Genomic DNA, 23,368 nt, shown 5'->3' on the forward strand with positions numbered 1-23,368 from the left:
CTGTCTTCTATCTTTTTCTTCATACTATTTGTCTCTCTCCCCCTTTTTGATAGTAATGCCAAATATTTATTCTCCTATTTACATAGAAACACCAAAACAAGATAAAAATTTAGAATGTACCTTGAGAATGATTGCCAAGGCTTTATCCCAATTTTCCTATATGACCTTTCATGTATGAAGTGCAATTTATACCTCTGGTGACAATTTTATCATATGGTCTGCAATAGAGAAGTTATTGTCATGGATTAGATTTTTTGAATATGTAATATGTTTTTGCAGTGCATCCATGTTGGGAAGGATCATGTTTCGTATTTCAATCAATGTGGATCTGATACTTGCTTCTTCCCTTTGCAATTCTACTTGCATATTTGACAAAAATTTTATTTTCTTGAAGTTTGTAGAGCTTAAACTAGGGTTAAGTTGTAGCTACTAAGCACTAGCCTTTAGATCTTCATCTATTTTGGACAATTTTTCCTTTATTTCCTTTGTAAACCTAGAAACATCAGATAGTTTCCCAAAAAGTGATGACACATTTGAACATGATGCTTCTAAATTACCCAAAATTGTAGAAAGCTCTACTTGATGAATGGCTATCTATTGAGCAATGTGCTCCAACACTTTATCATCAAACTTCTTTTTAGCCTTCTACACCAACTTATCTTGTCCATCAGTGTCTTCACTAATTTCTTGGATTGCTTCTACTAGCTAATACAAGATAGGTCAAGAAGAATCAATCTCAATACCTATGGCCTCTACCAAAATATTCTTAGCATCTTCAATTATCTTGTACTCTTTATCTCTCTTCTCTCTTAGCCTTTGTTGTTTAGCCTTCTTCTGGAGGAGTTCACCAAATGTCTACATTTGATCTAGAGTAAGCTAGTAAATATCCCAATTGGAGATTACTATTTCCTCATCTAAATCAATGTCTCCCTCTATCCCCTTTCCTTTCCCCAATTTTTTTTTGCTTAGTTGAACCTTGAGCTCAACCATCCTTACACTTATTGCTTTTATATCTAGAATAGAAACAATGGTAGAGATATTAGGGCTTGTAGTAAAAACTGATACTGTACTAACTGAAGGAATACTTACAGAAATACTTGAGGAACCCAAAATTGATGTGGCCAAAATTGTAGGACCCAAAACTGGTGTGCTTACAACTGAAGTATCCAAAGATGATGTTGCCAACTTAGTTGATGAAGAAGGAGTCTGGAGCTTGGTAGATGAAGTAGAGATTACTTCTGTCAATAATGTGATGAGCTAAGTAGGGGCAAAGAGTGATTGGACATTTGAGATGTCACTAGTGGTCACAATCAAACTTGATGATGGTGTCTCTATAGTTAATGTTGACACTAGCTTTATTGGAGAGTGAGAAAGTGAGGTAATGACTACTAGAGCTATCTTGACTAGGTTAATCTCCTCATCATCTTACTTTTCTTCCTCAGTAGCCTCTTTATCATTGTATTCTTCATAATCAATTATAAAAAAATGTGTTTATCCTTCATCATCCTCTTCATCCTTGTTGTCATCATCATCATCATCATCCTTTACATTGACTAGAAAATCACATTTTTTGTGAAGATGATAAACGTTTTTCCAAGTGTTTGTTGCATTCTTCAGAACATACTCAATATCCTTCATCAAAATTAGATAGGTATTGAATTTGAGAAGTCAATTTTCCTTCATTCTTCTTTAGTGACTCTTTTACCTTTTCATATGATATGTTTGGTAATAACTACCTTAAGGTTTGCCCATATATGTCTTTGAAAATTTGCATAGCATGTTCGCATCTTGGCTAGATTTTGTCCATTAAGACATTGGAATCTGAGAAGCAAGCTGGTCAAGGGAGTACTTCCATTGTTCCATCTTGTCTATGACTAGATCTTCTATTTTCTTCTTCTCTTCATCTGTTCTAATTTCATATTTCAAAGCCTTGAAATTTATTATACTAGCTCTATCTTTCAATTGCTTTAATTTGTCCTGGAAGGTGGGCAGAGATCAGTTGAACATGATGTCTCCTCTTTCTTTGTCATCTTTCTTTCTTGACCTCCACGTGAATACTATAGTGGATGGTTTTGTTGGCTTGGTGATGATCACCTTGCCTTTCTTCTTTAATGGTTCTTCTTCCCCAGACTCTTCCTCATCCTTTGCTTCTTCAACTTTCTCATCCTCACCTTTTCCCTTGGTTAACAAAAAGAGATGAACTTGATTTCAACTTTGCAATCCTTCTTTTCCCTTTGTTGACCATCTGAGGGAGCTTTATTTCATGTTCAATACATACCTTTGCTTCATCATACGTTCCAAAGTATGTAGCCTTAGTATCAATTTGTTCATTGATAAGAGCTTCAATGATATCCTTTCTTTCATCAATGTTGACCTCATAACCAAGAGGTACTACCCACATAATTCTAGGCTTAGCTACCAAAATATACAACTTGTAACTATCCACCATGAAACATATATCATCTTTATTGTCTTTAACTAGCTTCTTGGGAATTCTGAACCTATTGTTCATTTTCTCCTTAAATGCATCGAAGTAGTTGTCCATGATACTATTCTAGTTCTCACCCATCTCAACAATATACTCATTGATTTGATAGAGTATAAGCACATCTTTTCTCCAAACTACAGTGGTTTTCAAGGGGAAGAATTTCTATACGTAAAAGAATAGGCAAGTTAACAAAGAACCAAACTTACATAGATTGTTCTTTGAAGTTCTTATGCTTTCCATGTTCTTGTTGAACTATCTCAACAATAGGTCAACAAGGTCATATGATAAATTGTTCTTAACCACCTTGTATACCAAGTACATAGCTTCACATGACACACTGTTCAATTTGCTTCAACTGTATATCTCGTGTGCAATAATGTAATTGTAAACTTCAATTCTACATCAATGACACTACTGATTTTTATTCCTCTAACATCCCATTTCACTAGGGTTTTGTTTTCTAGTTCTACCCAACCTAGGGTTTTTGTCGTTTTGGCTTTGGATTTGATAACATGTAGAATTTGATGATGAAAAAATTTATTGATCCCTAGATAACCTGTATGCAAATAACTTGTTACAAGAAAGTAAGAAAGGAAAAGAGAGAGAGAGAGAAAAGGGTTTATTTAATAAATAAGAAGATTGTATTTACTTGTGCAAAATAGAATGAATGAATTTATAACTGATCAATCCTTATGAAGGAGATTGAAACCCTAAAAGAGGAATTCTAAGAGGTAAATGATATTTAATAATTACCAATTAATTATTAAATGAATATGCAAGGTGTATAAAGTGAAATGTTAAGAAGGGAGTAAAGGTATTGAAATTAAATTAAACTTGTACTCTAATAGAAATTTTTGAGGTTATTGGTAGGGACTTATCATGGGTAGAGGTGGAAAAGAATGTTGTGGAAGATATGATTGCGTATAAGGTTATGGAGGTGGATAATAACATTGTGGCACATATGACCTCTATGCCTAATGCCACAGTTGTGTACTAGATTGAAAAGCTTGGGGCCATTTAGCATAGGGTTGAGTTTTTTCCAACCTCCATGGCATGGACCTTGGTTAGAATTTTTTTGAGATGGACCAAAAAATGTCATTGGAGAACCCTCTTGGTGGGAACTGGCATCATGGGGCCATAAAGTAAATTGGGTCTTTTGTATACTCCACAAGGACCATTGCTTTAGGAAAAATTCGTAGTGTCAATTTTTTTCTAGCCTCTTCTAGGGATACCACATGAGTCCAATTATAGCGACAATCTCACTATCCAAGCTTCTTGTGGAAAGTTAGGCAATAAATTGCCAAGGCCTTTTCAACTTCTTCTTGTTTCATGGGAGTATACTAGGTGTCAATTTACTTTCCCATGTGATTAATAAATCAATTTTGAGATATTCAAGTAAATTATCAAATTCTCACATAGAAATACTTGATGTATTACCCATAGTAGAAAACTTACTTGAGTGTCTACAAATAGACCTATGGGATTGAGAATAATTCCTACAAATGTCACAAATATCTTCAAAAGATAATTTAGAAATATCAACTTTTCCAATTAAGTTCAAAGCATCCATGGTTTCATCTTGAATTCCTCTTAGGAAGAGAATTTTGATATTATTAGTGGTCAAATTAGGGCATCTCAAACATTGTGAACTAAAGAAAAAACACTCTAGGAAATCTTCTACAGACTCTCTTCTCATTGAGTCATGCAAAAGATTATATCCTATACTTCTTTTTGTTGATCTCAAATTGGTTTTGACAAGTGAGTGTCAACACACTTAAGCCATTTACTTAGTTCATGCAAAACTAGTAATGCGTGCCACATACAACATATAAATATAAGACTCTGCCAAGTTGTAATGAGTGTTGAGTCACTCATGTGCCTAGTCACTCAAGTGCTAAGTAGATAGACCATTTCAAGTGATTCAAATTCTGAGTAAATAGTATATGCTAAGTAGTTCAAGTGCCAAGCCAAAATAGTGTATGTCGAGCATCAGAGACTACATATGTCAACTAACATACATTGGACATATTTTTTTGTTATGGCACAAAAAACTATGTAAACCATTTTTTAGCTGACCTAAGGATAGATTTTGATCTTTTTAGAGATAAGGATGAATCTATATGCAAATGCCCTATGCAATTACATGCAACTAATCAAAAAATGGGAAGGTTTAAGTGGCAAAATGGATGAATCTCATCTATAGATTCATATTTAACCCTAAGCCACCTCACTCTTCTTAAGGAGGAAAAAGCACTAAATTTTTAATGATGTTGAGAGCATTACAAAGGGGTGAATGATTAAATTGGAGGAGTGAATAAGATAATTTGTAGAGCATTCAAGGTGACTTGGCAGTCAGAATGAATTGTAAAATCAGTTAAGTGAAGAATAGAGGATAGAGGATATAACATCGATACATCAAATCATGAAGGATTAATTAGAGATTGGATAGAGGTGATATGTTATTAGGAAAGCAAGTACCAACAAAAAGATCTATACTGAGACATTTTGACATGTGTTTTCAGTTAAATCTCTTAATAGAGTAGTCTTAACATGCTATATGAAATCCTTTAATAGGGTGCTTTCTTAATTGTAAGTTGAAGCCCTCTAACAAGACTCTTCTAATAGGGTGTTGAAATCTTCTAACAAGGTGGGACTTAATAGTCTTTGTAAGCCTTTAACAGGGTAGGCCTTTCATAGGGTAGATCATGATTCATGATCAAACCATTGTAAGCTTAATTGGCTACACTTTATTGCTACAGTAGTGAAGATTTGTGGGTGTCATCCCCACCCCAATTTGACCTTCTCATTTGGAGGGTTTCTAGGTAATCATATATGGTGTTAAGTGTGTGTGTTTGATTGCATGTTTACATGATTGATGCATATGCATTATATGTTATTTCAATTTATTATGCATGTGATGTATGAAACGTGAAATTTTATGGGTCCAAGTTTATACAAAGACTATTGAGAACAAAGAGATTGAAATACATCTTATAGTACATCAACTAAATTAATCTAGAGATTCTTTAAAGAGCTCCTTGAAGAGAAGGAAAGAAATTGCTATTACAAAGAATGACACACTATGCAAAGAGATAGACACTACCAAGCTATTTGCAGATGGTAAGTCTAGTGAATTTGATTTAGTAGTTGTAGATCTAATGGAGAAGAATAGAATCCAAGCTAAAGAAATATGAAATCTCAAGTTGGAGCAAAAATCACAAGCTATACTGCTATGTGAGGTGACTGAACAAAAGAAGAAAGCCATAGAAGATAAGGCCATGATTGAAGAAGACAAAAGAATCTTGAACAATAGATTGGAAGAGAAGTCAATAGAACTAACCTAGATCTCAAACATGAAATTAGATACCTTAAACCAAATGATTAATTCTCATCATGAGTTGAATGTCAAGGACATTGAGAAAACCACAAAATTTGTCAAATGAACAACTACAAAATAACCTAAAAAGAGAAAAGGAATTTGCTGAAAGTTTCATCCAGTCAAATGAAGTCATCAAATACTTTGAGCAATTACTAAGATCCCCTAGATCTAAAAAAGATACATCATATTAGGCTACACAAGCATTGAAGAAGGAGAATCATCCAAAGTTCTTGAAGAAAGGAACAAAAGAGGTAAGAATTCCAAACCTACTTGTCATAGTTATGGAAAGAAAGGACATACTACTAATATGTGTAGGAGCAACAATACAAATTAGAATGTTAAGCCTAAGAACATGGTTCATTGTCATAAATCAACAAACAAGGTCATTAGGCACATGAATGCAGAACCAAGACCATGCATAAACAAAAATCTGAAGGATGTTGCTACAACTATCAAAAGTATGGACATAGAGCCTTTGAGTGTAGATCCAAGTCCATGTGGTCATCAAACAAGCCAACAAAGGTAAGAAGCTATGGAAACTCTTATAATTGGGATTACAATACAAGATATAGCTGCCACTATTGTCAAGAATATGGACATATTCCTAAGAATTGTATTAGGACACACTTTAGTGGTAACTAAAAAAGGTGGTTGAGTTAAACCACATGTTTTAGTTGTTTGAAGACTGGACATATTAGTAAGCATTGTCAAACTAGGTCAAAGGCACCAAGTTGTGACTTTGATAAAGGCAAAGGAAAGGGAAATGTTGAACATACTAGAGATGAGATGAACAAGACATAGAAAAAGAAATATTCTTTCAGTACATCAAATGGAGAAGGGATCACTTCACCTAATGGGTCAAGTGATCACATCTCATCAAACTAAGAAAACAAGAGGTATGTGGAACTGATACTTAAAGTATTATATCATGCATCAGCTCCAAAAAAAAGTTACTACTGAAAGGACTACATTAGCATGAATGAAGATGCAAGATGTTAAAAATTCAAGTTAAAACCTTGAGTTATCATGTTGGTGCCAAGCATGAAAAGCTTTCAATAGATGTTGAGTGGAATTCTAGTTGATGTCAAGTCTGTAGCAGTTGTCAAGTGATGGTAATATTAGTGGATGTCAAATGATTCTAAAATCAAGTTAATGCCAAGTTTATAGTTGTACAAGCACTAAGCATTAAATGCAAGGGTTTTTGAAGGGTATATGGTCATTTTTCACTTATTTTTCATCACTTTCAAATTTAAGCAAGAGTAAATAGAGAAAAGGTCAATTCAAAATCTTGTTTGAAGTGATTGCAAAGATTTTAGTGAAAATCTCACATCAGCATATAGATTTTCAAGGTATTTATCATAAGCTGAATTACATAGAATTATTATACACAAACCCTAGTTTGACAAATGGCATCTAGTTCAAGGAATGTATAAGGGGATGAGGTTTTAAATGTTCAACTAGTTAGTAATTAAGTCAAACAACCCATATACAAGGCCATCCCTGACATAGCTATAGGTCTCATTTACCGTTGCACCAAAAGCCATGATTGTTAGTGAACATGGAACACCACATAATTAACCACTTGTGGGCAGGGGAGCATGTTGCATCACCCAACAATCTCCTCCTCAACATGCATACCATGTGCTTACACGGGTCGGGAAGGTACCAGGGAGATTTGAACACATGACCAGGCCAAAACCAGGCTCTGATACCAATTGTAGGGCCCATTTACTGTTGCACCAAAAGCCATGACTGTTAGTGAACATGGAACACCACATAATTAACCACCTATGGGTAGGGGAGTGCATCACATCACCCAACAATACCATACAAATAAGATCCCTCTGGTGCACTTTCGATGATCCCGCCAAATATTATTATTGTTTAGGATGTTAGGAAATGTTACAATTTTAAGATTGGTAGCATTGAAGACCTAGAAATCAAAGAAGCCTATGATAGATTATTTGATAATGTTTTTCTAAAAGAAGAATATAAAATTGTCGAGAGAAAGGGTTTGACCCATGCCCTAGACTTTCCTATTGTTTTCAAGACTAAATGGATCAAAATTTTCTTAATACGAATACATGATGGATCCCTATGGCTAGAAGGAGGACCAATTAAGATATCAAAGAGGATAATTCATAGGGTGACTAGCTACCCAACTCTAGATTAACCCAAGACTCTGAAGAGAAACTCCAAAGAAGTAATGGAGAGGAATACAATGGCAAAGTGGAACAAGAGAGGAATGACAATTGACACTATCACTAATCCACTATTGGACTTTTCTATCTGGGTAATCTCACATAAATTCTATCAATCTAGAATATTGAGTAGTGTATCCTATATTATATTGGATGTTGGCTATAAAATTATGAAGAAAGATCATACTTATGATTTTGGCTAAGCTACAGTTGCAATAATTGATGGAGAACTTAGGATTTATAAGGAAAACCAAAAGTACACAATGCAAATTTGGTTCAATACTTAACTACATATTCTTTTATGTACAAAATACATTTCCCTCTTTTGGTACAGTTGGATGGAAGACCAATAGGTCAATAGCAATGTAGATCAATGAGTATATTGTACAAATGGGAGAAAATTTTGAAACATTGATGACTAGCTACTTTGAGGACTTTAACAAGTCAATAAAATAAAGAATGAGGATACCTATTTCATTAGTTGAGCAAGACTATAATTATATATGTTTTCTTTTTTATGCTCATTATACCTTTTATATAGGCTGCTACACCAAGGGTCAGATGGTTAAGACCACTTGGATATGAGATGAATGTTGATGAAGCATCAACAATAATAACTACACTTTTAGCAGAGGAAGTAGACAAGACTACAAAAATCTTCAAAAATTATGATGTGATGAAATCAAAGATTGAAATGGAGTTGAAAACTACCTCCACACTTAAAAGAAAGATAAACTGGTAAAGATGCTAAAGGCTAAATTTGGTAGAGGTACAGATGAGGAAGAAGAGAAAGAAGATGAAGAGGATAAATAAGAAGATCAAGAACAAACACAAGGACCTCTTGTATTAAACCAAGGCATGGGAGAGGACAAGGAAGAAGAAGAAACAAAAGGTGTCATGGAAGAAGAAGCCGAGGAAGCAGCAACACGTACTAAGCCAAAGAAGAGAAAGGATAAGGCACAACCTATGACTAAGGCAAATAAAATTGCAAAGCCAAGCCTAGCCAAGCCTACTGCTCCTAACACTAGAGCCAACACACATGCAAACACACAAAAGGCCAAGGAGAAGATTAAGGCTACAAAATAAGGAGGCCAAGTGTAGAAGAAACAAAGAAGAAATTATGTTGCACAGCTTGACTCAAATGAAGAAAATATTGAATCGGATGATTTGAGTTAATTCAAAGTAGTAAGTCATAAACCACTTTTTGATATTGAAAATGTGTATGAAATGTCAAAAATGATGTAGATTTGTCTAGATTTAAACATATTGATTTTGAGAAACTTGAGAAACAAAAAAAAAAGTTAGTAGAAGATGCCCTATATGCAATGATGTCTAAACTTAAGACTACACCATTATAATTTTCTAACTCAATACCTTAGAAATTATATGATTTAGTTGAGCAAAAATGGTATTATTGTTTAAATTTGAAAAAAAAAAAAAGGGAAACTACATTGGCCCAAGTAATGCCAGAACTAACAAAAGGGCAGATTTTTAAGGCTACTAAGAAATGTAGAGTTAGGTTTACACCTAAGTATAGAGCCTCCAACATACTTCAAAACAACATTGAAGATGTGGTCAAAAAATATACCTAAATATGGAAATTAATGTATGGGTTGACCATTGTGAAGCAAGGGGAAGCTGACCCTTTTGAGGGTAAAAGTGATGATAAAGATGAAGATGACAAAGAAGATGATGACAAATAGGAAGATGAAAATAAAGATAATATAGTTGGGGAAGAAACACAAAAGAAAGGTGATGACATAGCTATAGCTAAATAGTAGCAAGATGAATAGAGTGTGTAAGACACATAAGTGTCGAGCATCAATCCCCCACATGACATAGTCAAGTCAACCAAAACTATTATTGTTAAGGATATTCCTAATGCATCATATTAGAAAATCAATCCACTAACTATAGATGATTTGAAGAAAATATTGGACCAATCTACACTACATGCTAAGTTATGTGATAATCTAGTCTTGGTGAGTGTAGATGAGCTCCAAAAGGTAGTAACTAACATCACAAGGGACAAGGTGAATCCATAAGAACCACCTTCTACCATCCCTTTAGTTACTCAAGTGCAACCTTTGATTCAAAATATAATAGATAAACCCTCTAAGGTTGATACACTTGTGAAAATTGTTACTCCTAAGAAGAAGTAGGAAGAAGAAAAAGATACAAATGGATAGCAAGAAGTAGGATAGATAGTTTCATCTATACCTGAAGCACAAGGACAAAGTGCTATTCATGTCATTGTATTAGACAAGAACCAATCCGAAGAAGGTGATAAAATTCCTAAGGTAAAGGAGAAAGAAGCCATCTAAGCACTGGTAACACTACCAACATCTAGCACTTCTCCTACAAAAGTTCTTAAGAAGCTAAGCAGAGAAGCTATATCATCATAGATCTCAGTACCAAGCTCAAGCTCTTCAAAAATTAATAAGGTAACTCACTATGGTGATATCACTTTAGATGAAGAGATAGTTTTTCCTAAATTTGACTATGACATAATGACAATAGATCAAATAAGCATTTTACAATAAGCTTTAGAGAAGAAGAAGCATCAAGAAATGCTTAGGAAAGAATATAGGTAAAAGAAAGAACTATAAGAAATTAAAGACATATTTTTAGATGCATTTAGCTTGCCTACTCCTGAAGAGACCAAGCCACTACTAGAGAAACTTCCATACATAGTGGAAAAGGTCAAAAATGAAGATATAGATACAAGTGCCAAACTTTTAGAGTGGTCAAAAAATAAATTCTAGAGCAAGGTCGATGAGAAGATATTTGGTGAGATAGCACTGACTCAAGTTGTATTAGTAACAAAGGTTGAGGATGTGAAGAAGGTACTTGAGAACATATTCTCATTTTACACCAAATTGTGTGATCCTACACTCTTCACCCAAGAGACTAGTCATCATATTCTGAGCCTGGAGAGAAATCTCAATATATCAAGTACAAGGTTACCTCAGAACCCAGCTGAAAGTTAGAAGCATTTTAATACATTGTTTCAAACACAAATTCAATTAGTTATATTAACAATAGAAGAGCCTAGCATAAGAGCCAAATTGACAAGTATACAGGTTTCTCTCACCCCGTATATGGAGATACTTCACAAGGAGCTAGGCTATGTAGAAACTTTGCTAAAGAAAGACCCCAATCTTTTTACTCTAGATGGCCTAGTACACCTTGCTGTTGAGCTTTCCATCCAACTCAAGTCACTAAAATTTGCATGTGACAACTGGGATGTAGATCTAAACATCATAATGCAGGTCCACAAATCATTTTTGGTCAAACACACTATCTGTATAGCCCATTTGACATAAGTGTGAAAAAGAGAGAAATAAAATATAAGGGATAGAATATAAAGGGGGAGAATATCCTATGGGGAGATAGATAAAAATGGGGAGATAGAGAAAATGATGAGAATATCCTATGAGGAAGAATAAAGAAAGGAGGAGTTATACATTTTTGAGAAATACAATGCAGAGATAGAAACAAAGTAGAATAGAGCATGAAAGTGTATAAGTGCATTGAAGTCAAAGAGTATCAATCAGCAGAGACATATCTGCTTAGAATGGAGAATAGATTTTGGATATAGAATAGACATATTAACTTGTGGGGAGTTATACATTTTGAGGTATATAGGTTATTGCAAAATTTTGAAAATTTTAAAGTTTTTTATATAAGCCGAGTCATGGATATGTTATACTCAAGAAGACTAGATGATTATGTATATTGAAGTGTTTTTGACACTCATGTCAAAGGGGGAGATTGTTGATCTCAAATTGGTTTTGAGAAGTGAGTGTCAAAACACTTAAGAAATTTACTTAGTTCATGTCGAACTAGTAATGCATGTCTAGTAAAAAATGTAAATATTAGACCATGATGAGTTGCAATGAGTGTCGAGTCACTCATGTGCCAAGTCACTCGAGTGTCGAGTAGATAGACCATGTTGAGTGATTAAAATGCCAAGTAAATAGTAGATACCAAGTAGTTTAGGTGTCAAGTTAGAATAGTGTATGTTGAGCATTAGAGACTACATATGATGAGTAACACAAATTAGACATATTTATTTGTTATGGCACAAACAACTATGTAAAGAATTTTTTAGTTGATCTAGGGATAGATTTTGTTCTTTTAGAGATAAAGATGAATCTATATGCAAATTACCTATGTAATAACATGCATCCAATAAAAAATGGGAAGGTTTAACTGGCAAAATTGATGAATCTCAACTATAGATCCATACCTAACCCTAAGCCACCTTAATCTTCTTAAGAAGGATGAATCCCTAAATTTTTAGATGTTGAGAGCATTGCAAAGGGGTGAATGATCGAATTGGAGGGGTGAACAAGATAGTTTACAGAGCATTCAAGGTGACTTAGCAGTAAGAGTGAATTATAGAATTAGTTAATTAAAGAACAGAGGATAGACGATACAACATTGATACATTAGATCATGAAGGAGATTAGATAGAGGTGATCTTTTATCAAGCAAGCAAGTTCCAACTACAAGATCTATGCTAAGACATTTTGAAAGGTGATTTCAGTTAAATCTCTTAACAAAGTAGTCTTAACATGCTATATGAAATCCTTTAACAAGTTTCTTACTTAATTGTAGGTTGAAGTCCTCTAACAAGGTGGGACTTAACAGTATTTGTAAACCTTTAACTGGGTAGGCCTTTCATAGGGTAGATCATTATTCATGGTCAAACCATTGTAACCTTAATTGGCTACACTTTATTGCTACAGTAGTGAAGATTTGTGGGTGTCATCCCCACCCTAGTTTTACCTTCTCATTTGGAGGGTTCCTAGGTAATCATATTTGGTCTTAAATGTGTGTATTTGATTAGATGTTTACATGATTAATGCATATGCCTTATATTTCAGTTTATTATGCATGTGATGTATGAAAGGTGTAATTTTATGGGTCCATGTTTAAACTCCTGATTCACCCCCCACCCCCACAAGAAGTTTAGCTTTCCAACTTGTAATTCCAACACTTTGGTCTAACAATATTCTGGATATTTTTCCAAAAAATAATCTTTCATTTGATCCCATGCTCTAATTTCCCTAAGGCTCATGAGCCATAGTAGTGCAACATCTTTCAATGTGGCTAGAAGCCTCTGCCATAAGGACATTACCTCTAAACCATGCAAGGATGTTGAAGTGGCTCCCAACCTTGAAACACTCTTATAAGCATTTATAACTTGGGATCATCGTAGGGAGACTGTACCAATACTTCAAACACTCTTATAAGCATTTGATATCTGGACTATAAATTCTCAAAGACAATTGGAGGTGATTTCAAGGCCATAGCACTTACCACAACACTTTCCTGGATTCTATCTAGTGACTCCCATAATATCTTCTATGTTGTCTAGCCATTGATTCTATCATGAAGTCTCTTTCTAAAGCCACTCCTTCTCCTTCTCTTTCTAAAGCCTCTCCTTCTCCTTCACTCTCATGCCTTAAATTTTGATTATCAAACTTCTAGATATCTACATCCACCTTATCTAAAATCAACTTCACATTGTGCAGGATCATGGTGTGCCAAAAAGTGGCAATGTGAAAAAAATAGAGTTTGAACACGTCTAAAAGCACTTCAAAATCTGCTCTGATTTTTTTTCACCTATCCAGGTACCAAACCTGGAAAGTAAGGCCCAAGCCTAATAGGATATCTGATTTGAGATCAGATATCCGATATGAGATCGGATATCGGATATCGGATCTCATATCGGATATCTGATATCGGCGGAAAAAAAAATTGGAGGGAAAAGGCACAAAAATTAGAGGGATAAATAAATTTGTAAGTGATATAACTAATTTGAGTTATGAAATGTGTAAAGATATAATATATAACCTATAATTATATAATATAATAACATAACTATTATATATAAAATAATATATAATCTATATATTATATAATAATATAATAGTGTATATATATATATATATATAATGTAATGTAAAGATATAATATATAATCTATTAATATATAATAATATATTATGTTATTATTATTATTATCTATAAATATAATATATAATATTATAATATATTATTATTATTTTTACTATATTATTTCTAGTGGAGTCATTTATATGGGTCAAAAGGGCTCGCAGGATGACTTATGACCCCTTTCGAAACATTCCATGATGACCCCTAGGGACATATTAGAATAGTTTATATGGGTCGAAAGGGCTCACAAGATGACTCATGAACCCTTTCGACATATTACAAGACGACATTTTTCCCTATGGGTCTTAGGACACTTAGGGACATATTAGAATCATTCATATGGGTCGAAGGGGGTCATAGGGTGACCAATGACCACCTTTGACACATTCCACGATGACATGTCCTTAGGGGTCTTAGGGACATATTAGAATCATTCATATGGGTTGAAGGGGATCATAGGGTGACATATGACCCCCTTCGACACATTCCACGATGACATATGTCCCTAAGGGTCCTAAAACCCCTAGGGACATATTAGAATCTTTCATATGGTTTGAAGGGGGTCATAGGGTGACCTATGACACCCTTCGAAACATTACATGACGACATATGTCCTTAGGGGTCCTAGGACACCTAGGGACATATTAGAATGCCTCATATGGGTCAAAGGGGCTCATAGGTTGACCTATGACCCACTTTGACCCATTAAATGATGACATATGTCTCTAGGGGTCCTAGGACCCCTAGGGACATATTAGAATCATTCTTATCGGTCAAAGGGGCTCATAGGGTGACCTATGACCCCCTTTGACCCATTAGATGATGACATATGTCCCTAAGGGTCCTAGGACCCCTAGGGACATATTAGAATCGTTCTTATGGGTCAAAGGGGGTCATAGATTGACTTATGACCCTCTCCGACACATTACATGACCACATATGTCCCTAGGGGTCCTAGGACACCTAGGGACATATTAGAATGCTTCATATGAGTCAAACGGTGTCATAGGTTGACCTATGACCCCCTTCGACCCATTAAATGATGACATATATAGCTAGGGATCCTAAGAACCTTAAGGACATATTACAATCATTCTTATGGGTACAAGGGCATCATAGGTTGACCTATAACCCCCTTTGACACATTACATGATGACATATGTCCCTAGGGGTCCTAGGAACCCTAGGGACATATTAGAATGTTTCATATTGGTGAAAGGGGGTCATAGGTTGACCTATGACCCCCTTCGAACCATTAAATGACAACATATATGCGTAGGGATCCTAGGACCCCTAGGGACATATAAGAATCTTCGACCCATTACATGATGATATATGTCCCCAGGGGTCCTAAGATCCCTATGGACATATTAGAATCATTCATATAGGTTAAAGGGGGTCGTAGATTGACCTATGACCCTGTTCAACCCATTACATGATCACATATGTCCCCAGGGGTCCTAAGATCCCTCGGGACATTAGAATCATTCATATGGGTCAAAGGGGGTCATAGGTTTACCAATAACCCCCTTTGACCCATTAAATGATGGCATATGTCCCTACCGATCCTAAGACAACTAGGGACATATTAGAATTGTTCTTATAGATCAACGGGGGTCATAGGTTGACCTATGACCCCCTTCAACCCATTAAATGATGACATTTGTCCCTAGGGGTGCTAGGACCTCTAAGAACATATTAGAATCATTGTTATGGGTCAAAGGGGGTCATAGGTTGACCTATAACCCCCTTCGACCCATTACATGATGAAATATGTCCCTAGGGGTCCTAAGACCCCTAGGGACATATTAGAATCCTTCTAATCGGTCAAAGGGGGCCATACCCTATGACCCCCTTCAATCCATTACCTGACGACATATGTCCATAGGGGTCCTAGGACCCCTAGGGACACATTAAAATGTTTCATATGGGTCAAAGTGGGTAATAGGTTGACATATGACCCCCTTCAACCCATCAAATGATGACATATCTCCCTAGGGGTCCTAGGACCTCTAGGGACATATTATAATCATTTTTATGGCTCAAAGGGGGTCATAAGTTAACCTCTGATCCACTTTGACATATTACATGATGACATATGTCCTAAGGGGTCCTAGGACCCCTAGGAACATATTAGATTCATCCATATGGGTCAAAGGGGGTCAGAGGTAGAACCATTACATGACAACATATGTCCTTAGGGATCCTAGGACCCTTACGGACATATTAGAATGCTTCATATGGATCAAAAGGGTTCATAGGTTGACCTATGACCCCCTTCGACCCATTAAATGACAACATATGTCCCTAGGTGTCCTAGGACACCTAGGGACATATTAGAATGCTTCATATGGGTCAAAGGGTGTCATAGGTTGACTTATGACCCCCTTCGACCCATTAAATGATGACATATATCCCTAGGGGTCCTAGAACCCCTAGGGACATATTAGAATAATTCTTATGGGTCAAAGGGGGTCATAGGTTGACCTATGACCCCCTTTGACCTATTACATGATGATATATGTCCCTAGGGGCCCTAAGACCCGTAGGGACATATTATAATTGTTCTTATGGATCAAAGGGGGTTATAGGGTGAATCATTCTTATGGGTCAAAGGGGGTCATAGGTTGACCTATGACCCCCCTTCGACCCATTAAATGATGACATATATCCCTAGGGGTTCTAGGACCCCTAGAGACATATTAGAATCATTCTTATGGGTCAAAGGGGGTCATAGGTTGACCTATGATCCTCTTTGACCCATTACATGATGACATATGTCCCTAGGGGTCCTAAAACCCCAAGGGAGATATTACAATCTTTTTAATAGGTCAAAAGGGGTCATAGGGTGACCTATCACCCCCTTCAACCCATTACGTAATGACATATGTCGCTAGGGGTCCTAGGACCTATAGGGACATATTAGAATCATTCTTATAGGTCAAATGAGGTCATAGGTTGACTTATGACCCACTTCGACACATTACATGATGACATATGTCCCTAGGGGTCCTAGGACACCTAAAGACATATTAGAATTCTTCATATGGGTCAAAGGGTGTCATAGGTTGACTTATGACCCCCTTCAACCCATTAAATGATGACATATATAGCTAGGGGTCCTAGGACCCCTAGGGACATATTACAATCATTCTTATGGGTCAAAGGGGGTCATAGGTTGACCTATAACCCCCTCTGACCCATTACATGACGACATATGTCCCTAGGGGTCCTAGGATGCCTTGGGACATATTAGAATGCTTTATATGGGTCAAAGGGAGTCATAGGTCAACCTATGACCCCCTTCAACCCATTAAATGACAACATATATCCTTAGGGGTCCTAGGACCCTTAGGGACATATTAGAATCTTTGACCCATTACATGATGACATATGTCCCCATGGGTTCTAGGATCCCTCGGGACATATTAGAATCATTCATATGGGTTAAAAGGGGTCATAGGTTGACGTATGACCCCGTTCGACCCATTACATGATGACATATGTCTCTAGGGGTCCTAGGATCCCTGAGGACATATTAGAATTGTATATATGGGTCAAAGGGGGTCCTAGGGACTTATGTCCCTAGGGCTCCTAGGGACTTATTGGAATCGTTCTTATGGGTCAAAGGAGGTCATAGCTTGACCTATGACCCCTTGGACACATTACATGACGACATATGTCCTTAGGGGTCCTAGAACCCCTAGGGACATATTAGAATAGTTCTAATGGGTCAAAGGGGCTTATAGGGTGACCTATGACCCCCTTCGTCCCATTACATGATGACATATATCCTAAGGATATATTAGAATCATTCTTATGGGTGTAAGGGGGTCATAGGTTGACTTATGACCGATTTCGACACATTACATGATGACATATGTTTCTATGAGTCCTGAGACCCTTAGGGACATATTAGAATGCTTCATATGGGTCAAAGATTGTCATAGGTTGACCTATGACCCCCTTCAACCTATTAAATGATGACATATGTACCTAGCGGTCCTAGGACCCCTAGGGACATATTAGAATAGTTCTTATGGGTCAAATGGTTTTATAGTTTGTGCTATGACCCCCTTTGACCCTTTAAATGATGACATATGTCCCTAGGGGTCCTACGACCCCTAAAGACATATTCAAATCATTCTAATGTGTTCAAGGGAGTCATAAGTTGAACTATGACACCTATGACCCCCTTCAAAAGATTACATGATGAAATATGTCCCTAGGTGTCTTAGGACCCCTAGGGACATATTAGAATTGTTCATATGGGTCAAATGGGGTCATAGTTTTACCTATGACCCCCTTCGACCCATTGCATGATGACATATGTCCCTAGGGGTCCCAAGATTCCTAGGGACATATTAGAATCAATTATATGGGTTAAAGTGGCTCATAGGTTGATTTATGACCCCCTTCGACTCATAAGAATGATTCTAATATCTACCTAGGGGTCATAGGACCCCTAAGAACATATGTCATCATTTAATAGGTTGAAGGGGATCATAGGTACCCCTATGGGCACCTTTGACCCATAAGAATGATTCTAATATGTCCCTAGGGTTCCTAGGACCCGTTAGGGACATATGTCATCATGTAATGGATCCTTAGACCCATAAGAATGATTCTTATATGTCCCTAGGGGTCCTAGGAAACCTAGGGACATATGTTGTCATGTAATTGGTCAAGGGGGTGATAGGTCAACCTATGATCGCCTTTGACCCACATGAACGATTCTAATATATCCCTAAGGGTCCTACGACCCCTAGCTATATATGTCATCATTTAAGGGGTCGAAGGAGGTCATAGGTCAACTTATGACACCCTTTGACCCATATGAAGCATTCTAATATGTCCCTAGGTGTCCTAGGACCCCTAAGGACATATGTCGTCATGTAATGTGTCGAAGAGGGTCATAAGTCAACCTATGACCCCCTTTGACCCATAAGAATGATTCTAATATGTCCCTAGGGGTCCTAGGACCCCTAGGGACATATGTCATCATCTAATTGATCGAAGGGGGTCATAGGTCACCCTATGAGCCCCTTTGACCCATAAGAATGACTCTAATATGTCCGTAGGGGTCCTAGGACCCCTAGGGACATATGTGGTCATTTAATTGGTCGAAAGGGGTCATAGGTGAACCTATGACCCCCTTTGACCTATAAGAATGATTCTAATATGTCCCTATGGATCCTAGGACCCCTAGGAACATATGTCATCATTTAATGGGTTGAAGGGGATCATAGGTAAACCTATGACCCCCTTTGACTCATAAAAATGATTGCAATATGTCCCTAGGTGTCCTAAGACCCCTAAGTACATATGTCATCATTTAATGGGTCGAAAGGTGTCATAGGTAAACCTATGACACCCTTTGATTCATATAATGCATTCTTATATGTTCCTAGTCATCATGTAATGTGTCGAAGTGGGTCAATTGTTAACCTATGACCCCTTTTGACCCATAAGAACGATTCTAATATGTCCCTAGGGTTTTGAGGACCCCTAGGGACATATGTCATCATGTAATATGTCAAAGCGGGTCATAGGTCAACCTCTGACCACCTTTGACCCATAAGAATGATTATAATATGTCCCTAAGGGTCTTAGGACCTCTAGGGACATATGTCATTATGTAATGGGTTGAAGGGGATCATAAGTCAACCTATGAGCCCCTTCAACTCATATGAATGATTCTAATATGTCCGTAGGGGTGCTAGGACCCCTAAGGACATATGTCATCATGTAATGGGTCGAATGGGGTCATAGATCAACCTATGATGCCCTTTGACCAATATGAATGATTCTAATATGTCCCTAGGGGTTCTAGGACCCCTAGGGACATATGTCATCATTTAATGGGTCGAAGGGGATCATAGGTCAACCTATGTCCCCTTTTGACCCATAAAAATGATTCTAATATGTCTCTAGGGGTCCTAGGACCCATTTGGACATATGTTATCATGTAATGTGTCGAAGGGGGTCATAGGTCAACCTATCACACCTTTTGACCCATAAGAAGCATTCTAATATGTCCCTAAGGGATCGTATGAATCTTAGGGACATATGTCATCATGTAATGGGTCAAAGGGACCTATGACCCTCTTTGACCTATAACAATGATTCTAATATGTTCCTAGGGTTTCGAGGACCCTTAGGGACATATGTTATCTTGTAATGGTTCGAAGCGGGTCATAGTTCAACCTATGACCACCTTTGACTCATAAGAATGATTTACATATGTCATCATGTAATGCGTCGAAGGGGGTCATAGGTCAACCTATGACCCATTTTGTCTCATAAGAATGATTCTAATATGTCTCTAGGGGTCTTAGGACCCCTTTGGACATATGTCATCATATAATGTGTCGAAGGGGGTCATAGGTCAACCTATCACCCCCTTTGACCCATAAGAAGCATTCTAATATGTCCCTAAGGGGTCGTATGACTCCTAGGGACATATGTCATCATGTAATGGGTCAAAGGAGGTCATAGGTAAACCTATGACCCCCTTAGACCTATAAGAATGATTCTAATATGTCCCTAGGGTTCCAAGGACCCTTAGGGACATATGTCATCATGTAATGGTTCAAAGCGGATGATAGGTCAATGTATGACCACCTTTGACCCATAAGAATGATTTTAATATTTCCCTAGGGGTCCCATGACCTCTACGGACATATGTCATCATGTAATGCATCGAAGGGGGTCATAGGTCAAGCTATGACCCCCTTTGTTCCATAAGAACGATTCTCATATGTCCCTAGGGGTCGTAGGAATCCTAAGGACAAATGTTTTCATTTAATGGGTTGAAGGGGATCATAGATCAATCTATGACCACCTTCGATCCATATGAATGATTCTAATATGTCTGTAGGGGTCCTAAGACCCATAGGGACATATTTCGTCATGTAATATGTCGAAGGGGGTCGTAGATCAACCTATCACACCCTTTGACCCATAAGAATGATTCTCGTATGTCCTTAGGGGTCCTAGGGACATATGTTGTCATGTAATGGGTCAAAGGGGGTCATAGGTCAACCTATGACCCCCTTTGACCCATATGAACAATTCTAATATGCCCCTAGGGGTCCTAGGACCCCTAGGGACATATGTCATCATTTAATGGGTCAATGGGTGTCATAGGTCAACTTATGACCTCCTTTGATCCAAATGAATAATTCTAATATATTACTAGGGGTGCTAGAAGCCCTAGTGACATATGTAGTCATTTAATAGGTCGAATGGGGTCATAGGTCAACCTATGACCCCCTTTTACCCATATGAACAATTCTAACATGTCCTTAGGTGTCCTATGACCCGTAGAGACATATGTCATCATATAATGTGTCAAAGGGGGTCATAGGTTGACCTATGACCCCATTTGACCCATAAGAATGATTCTAATATGTCCCTAGGGGTCCTAGGACCCCTAGGGACATATGTTGTCATGTAATGGGTTGAAAGGTGTCATAGGTCACCCTATGACCCCCTTTGACCCATAAGAACGATTCTAATATGTCCTTAGGGGTCTTAAGACCCCTAGGGACATATGTCGTCATGTAAAGGGTCAAAGGGAGTTATAGGTTAACCTATGACTCCCTTTGACTCATAAGAACGATTCTAATATGTCCCTAGGGTTCTTAGGACCCCTTTGGATATATGTCCTTATGTAATTTGTCGAAGGGGGTCATAGGTCAACCTATGACCCCTTTTGACCCATAAGAAGCATTCTAATATGTCTCTAGGGGTCCTAGGACCCCTTGAGACAAATATCATCATGTAATGGGTCAAAGGGGGTCATAGGTCAACCTATGACCCCCTTTGACCCATATGAACAATTCTAATATGTCCCTAGGTGTCCAATGACCCGTAGGGACATATGTCATCATGTAATGGGTCAAAGGAGGTCATAGGTTGACCTATGACCCCTTTTGACGCATAAGAATGATTCTAATACATCCCTAGGGGTCCTAGGACCCCTAGGGACATATGTCATCATCTGATGGGTTGAAAGGTGTCGTGGGTCACCCTATGACCACCTTTGACCCATAAGAATGATTCTAATATTTTCCTAGGGGTCCTAGGACCCCTAGAGACATATGTCATCATGTAATGCATTTAAGGGAGTCATGTGTCAACATATGATCCCCTTTGACCCATAAGAACAATTCTCATATGTCCTTAGGGGTCGTCAGAACATATGTTGTCATGTAATGAGTAAAAGGGGGTCATAGGTCAACCTATGACCCCCTTTGACCCATATGAACAATTCTAATATGTCCCTAGCGGTTCTAGGACCCCTAGGGACACATGTCATGATTTAATGGGTCGAAGGGGATCATAGGTCAACCTATGACCCCCTTCGATCCATATGAACAATTCTAATATGTCCCTAGGGGACCTAGGACCCCTAGGGACATATGCCATCATGTAATGTGTCAAAGTCACCTTTTGACCCATAAGAATGATTCTCATATGTTCCTAGGGGTCCCCAGGACATATGTCATCATGTAATGGGTCAAAGGGAGTCAAAGGTCAACCTATGACCCTCTTTGACTCATATGAACAATTCTAATATGTCCCTGGGCGTCCTAGGACCCCTAGGGACATATGTCATTATTAAATAGGTCGAAGGGGGTCATAGGTCAACCTATGACTCTCTTTGATCCATATGAACAATACTAATACGTCCCTAGGGGTCCTAAGACCCCTAGGGACATATGTCATCATTTAATGGGTTGAAGGGGTTCATAGGTCAACCTATGATCTCGTTTGATCCATATGAATAATTCTAATATGTCCCTACGGGTCTTAGGAACCCTAGGGACATATGTCATCATTTAATGGGTCAAAGGGGGTCCTAGGTCACCGTATGAACCCCTTTGACCCATATGAATGATTCTAATATGTCCCTAGGGGTCTTAGGACCCCTAAGGACAAATGTCTTCATGTAATGGGTCGAATGGTGTCATAGGTTAACCTATGGCCCCTTTTGACCCATATGAACAATTCTAATATGTCCCTAGGGGTCCCAAGACCCCTAGAGACATATGTCATTATGTAATGTATTGAAGGGAGTCATAGATTGTCATAGGTCAACCTGTGACCCCCTTCGACCCATAAGAATGATTCTAATATGTCCCTAGGGGTCCTAGGACCTCTAGGTAAATAGGTCATTACGTAATGGATTGAAGGGGATCATAAGTCAACCTATGAGCCCCTTCAACCCATATGAATGATTCTAATATGTCCTTAGGGGTGCTAGGACCCCTAGGGACATTTGTCGTCATGTAATGTGTCAAAGGGGGTCATAGGTCAACCTATGATC

The sequence above is a fragment of the Cupressus sempervirens genome, chromosome 10 (assembly GCF_028749045.1).
Source record: "Cupressus sempervirens isolate cs-2001-9-10 chromosome 10, ASM2874904v1, whole genome shotgun sequence".
Taxonomy (NCBI): domain Eukaryota; kingdom Viridiplantae; phylum Streptophyta; class Pinopsida; order Cupressales; family Cupressaceae; genus Cupressus; species Cupressus sempervirens.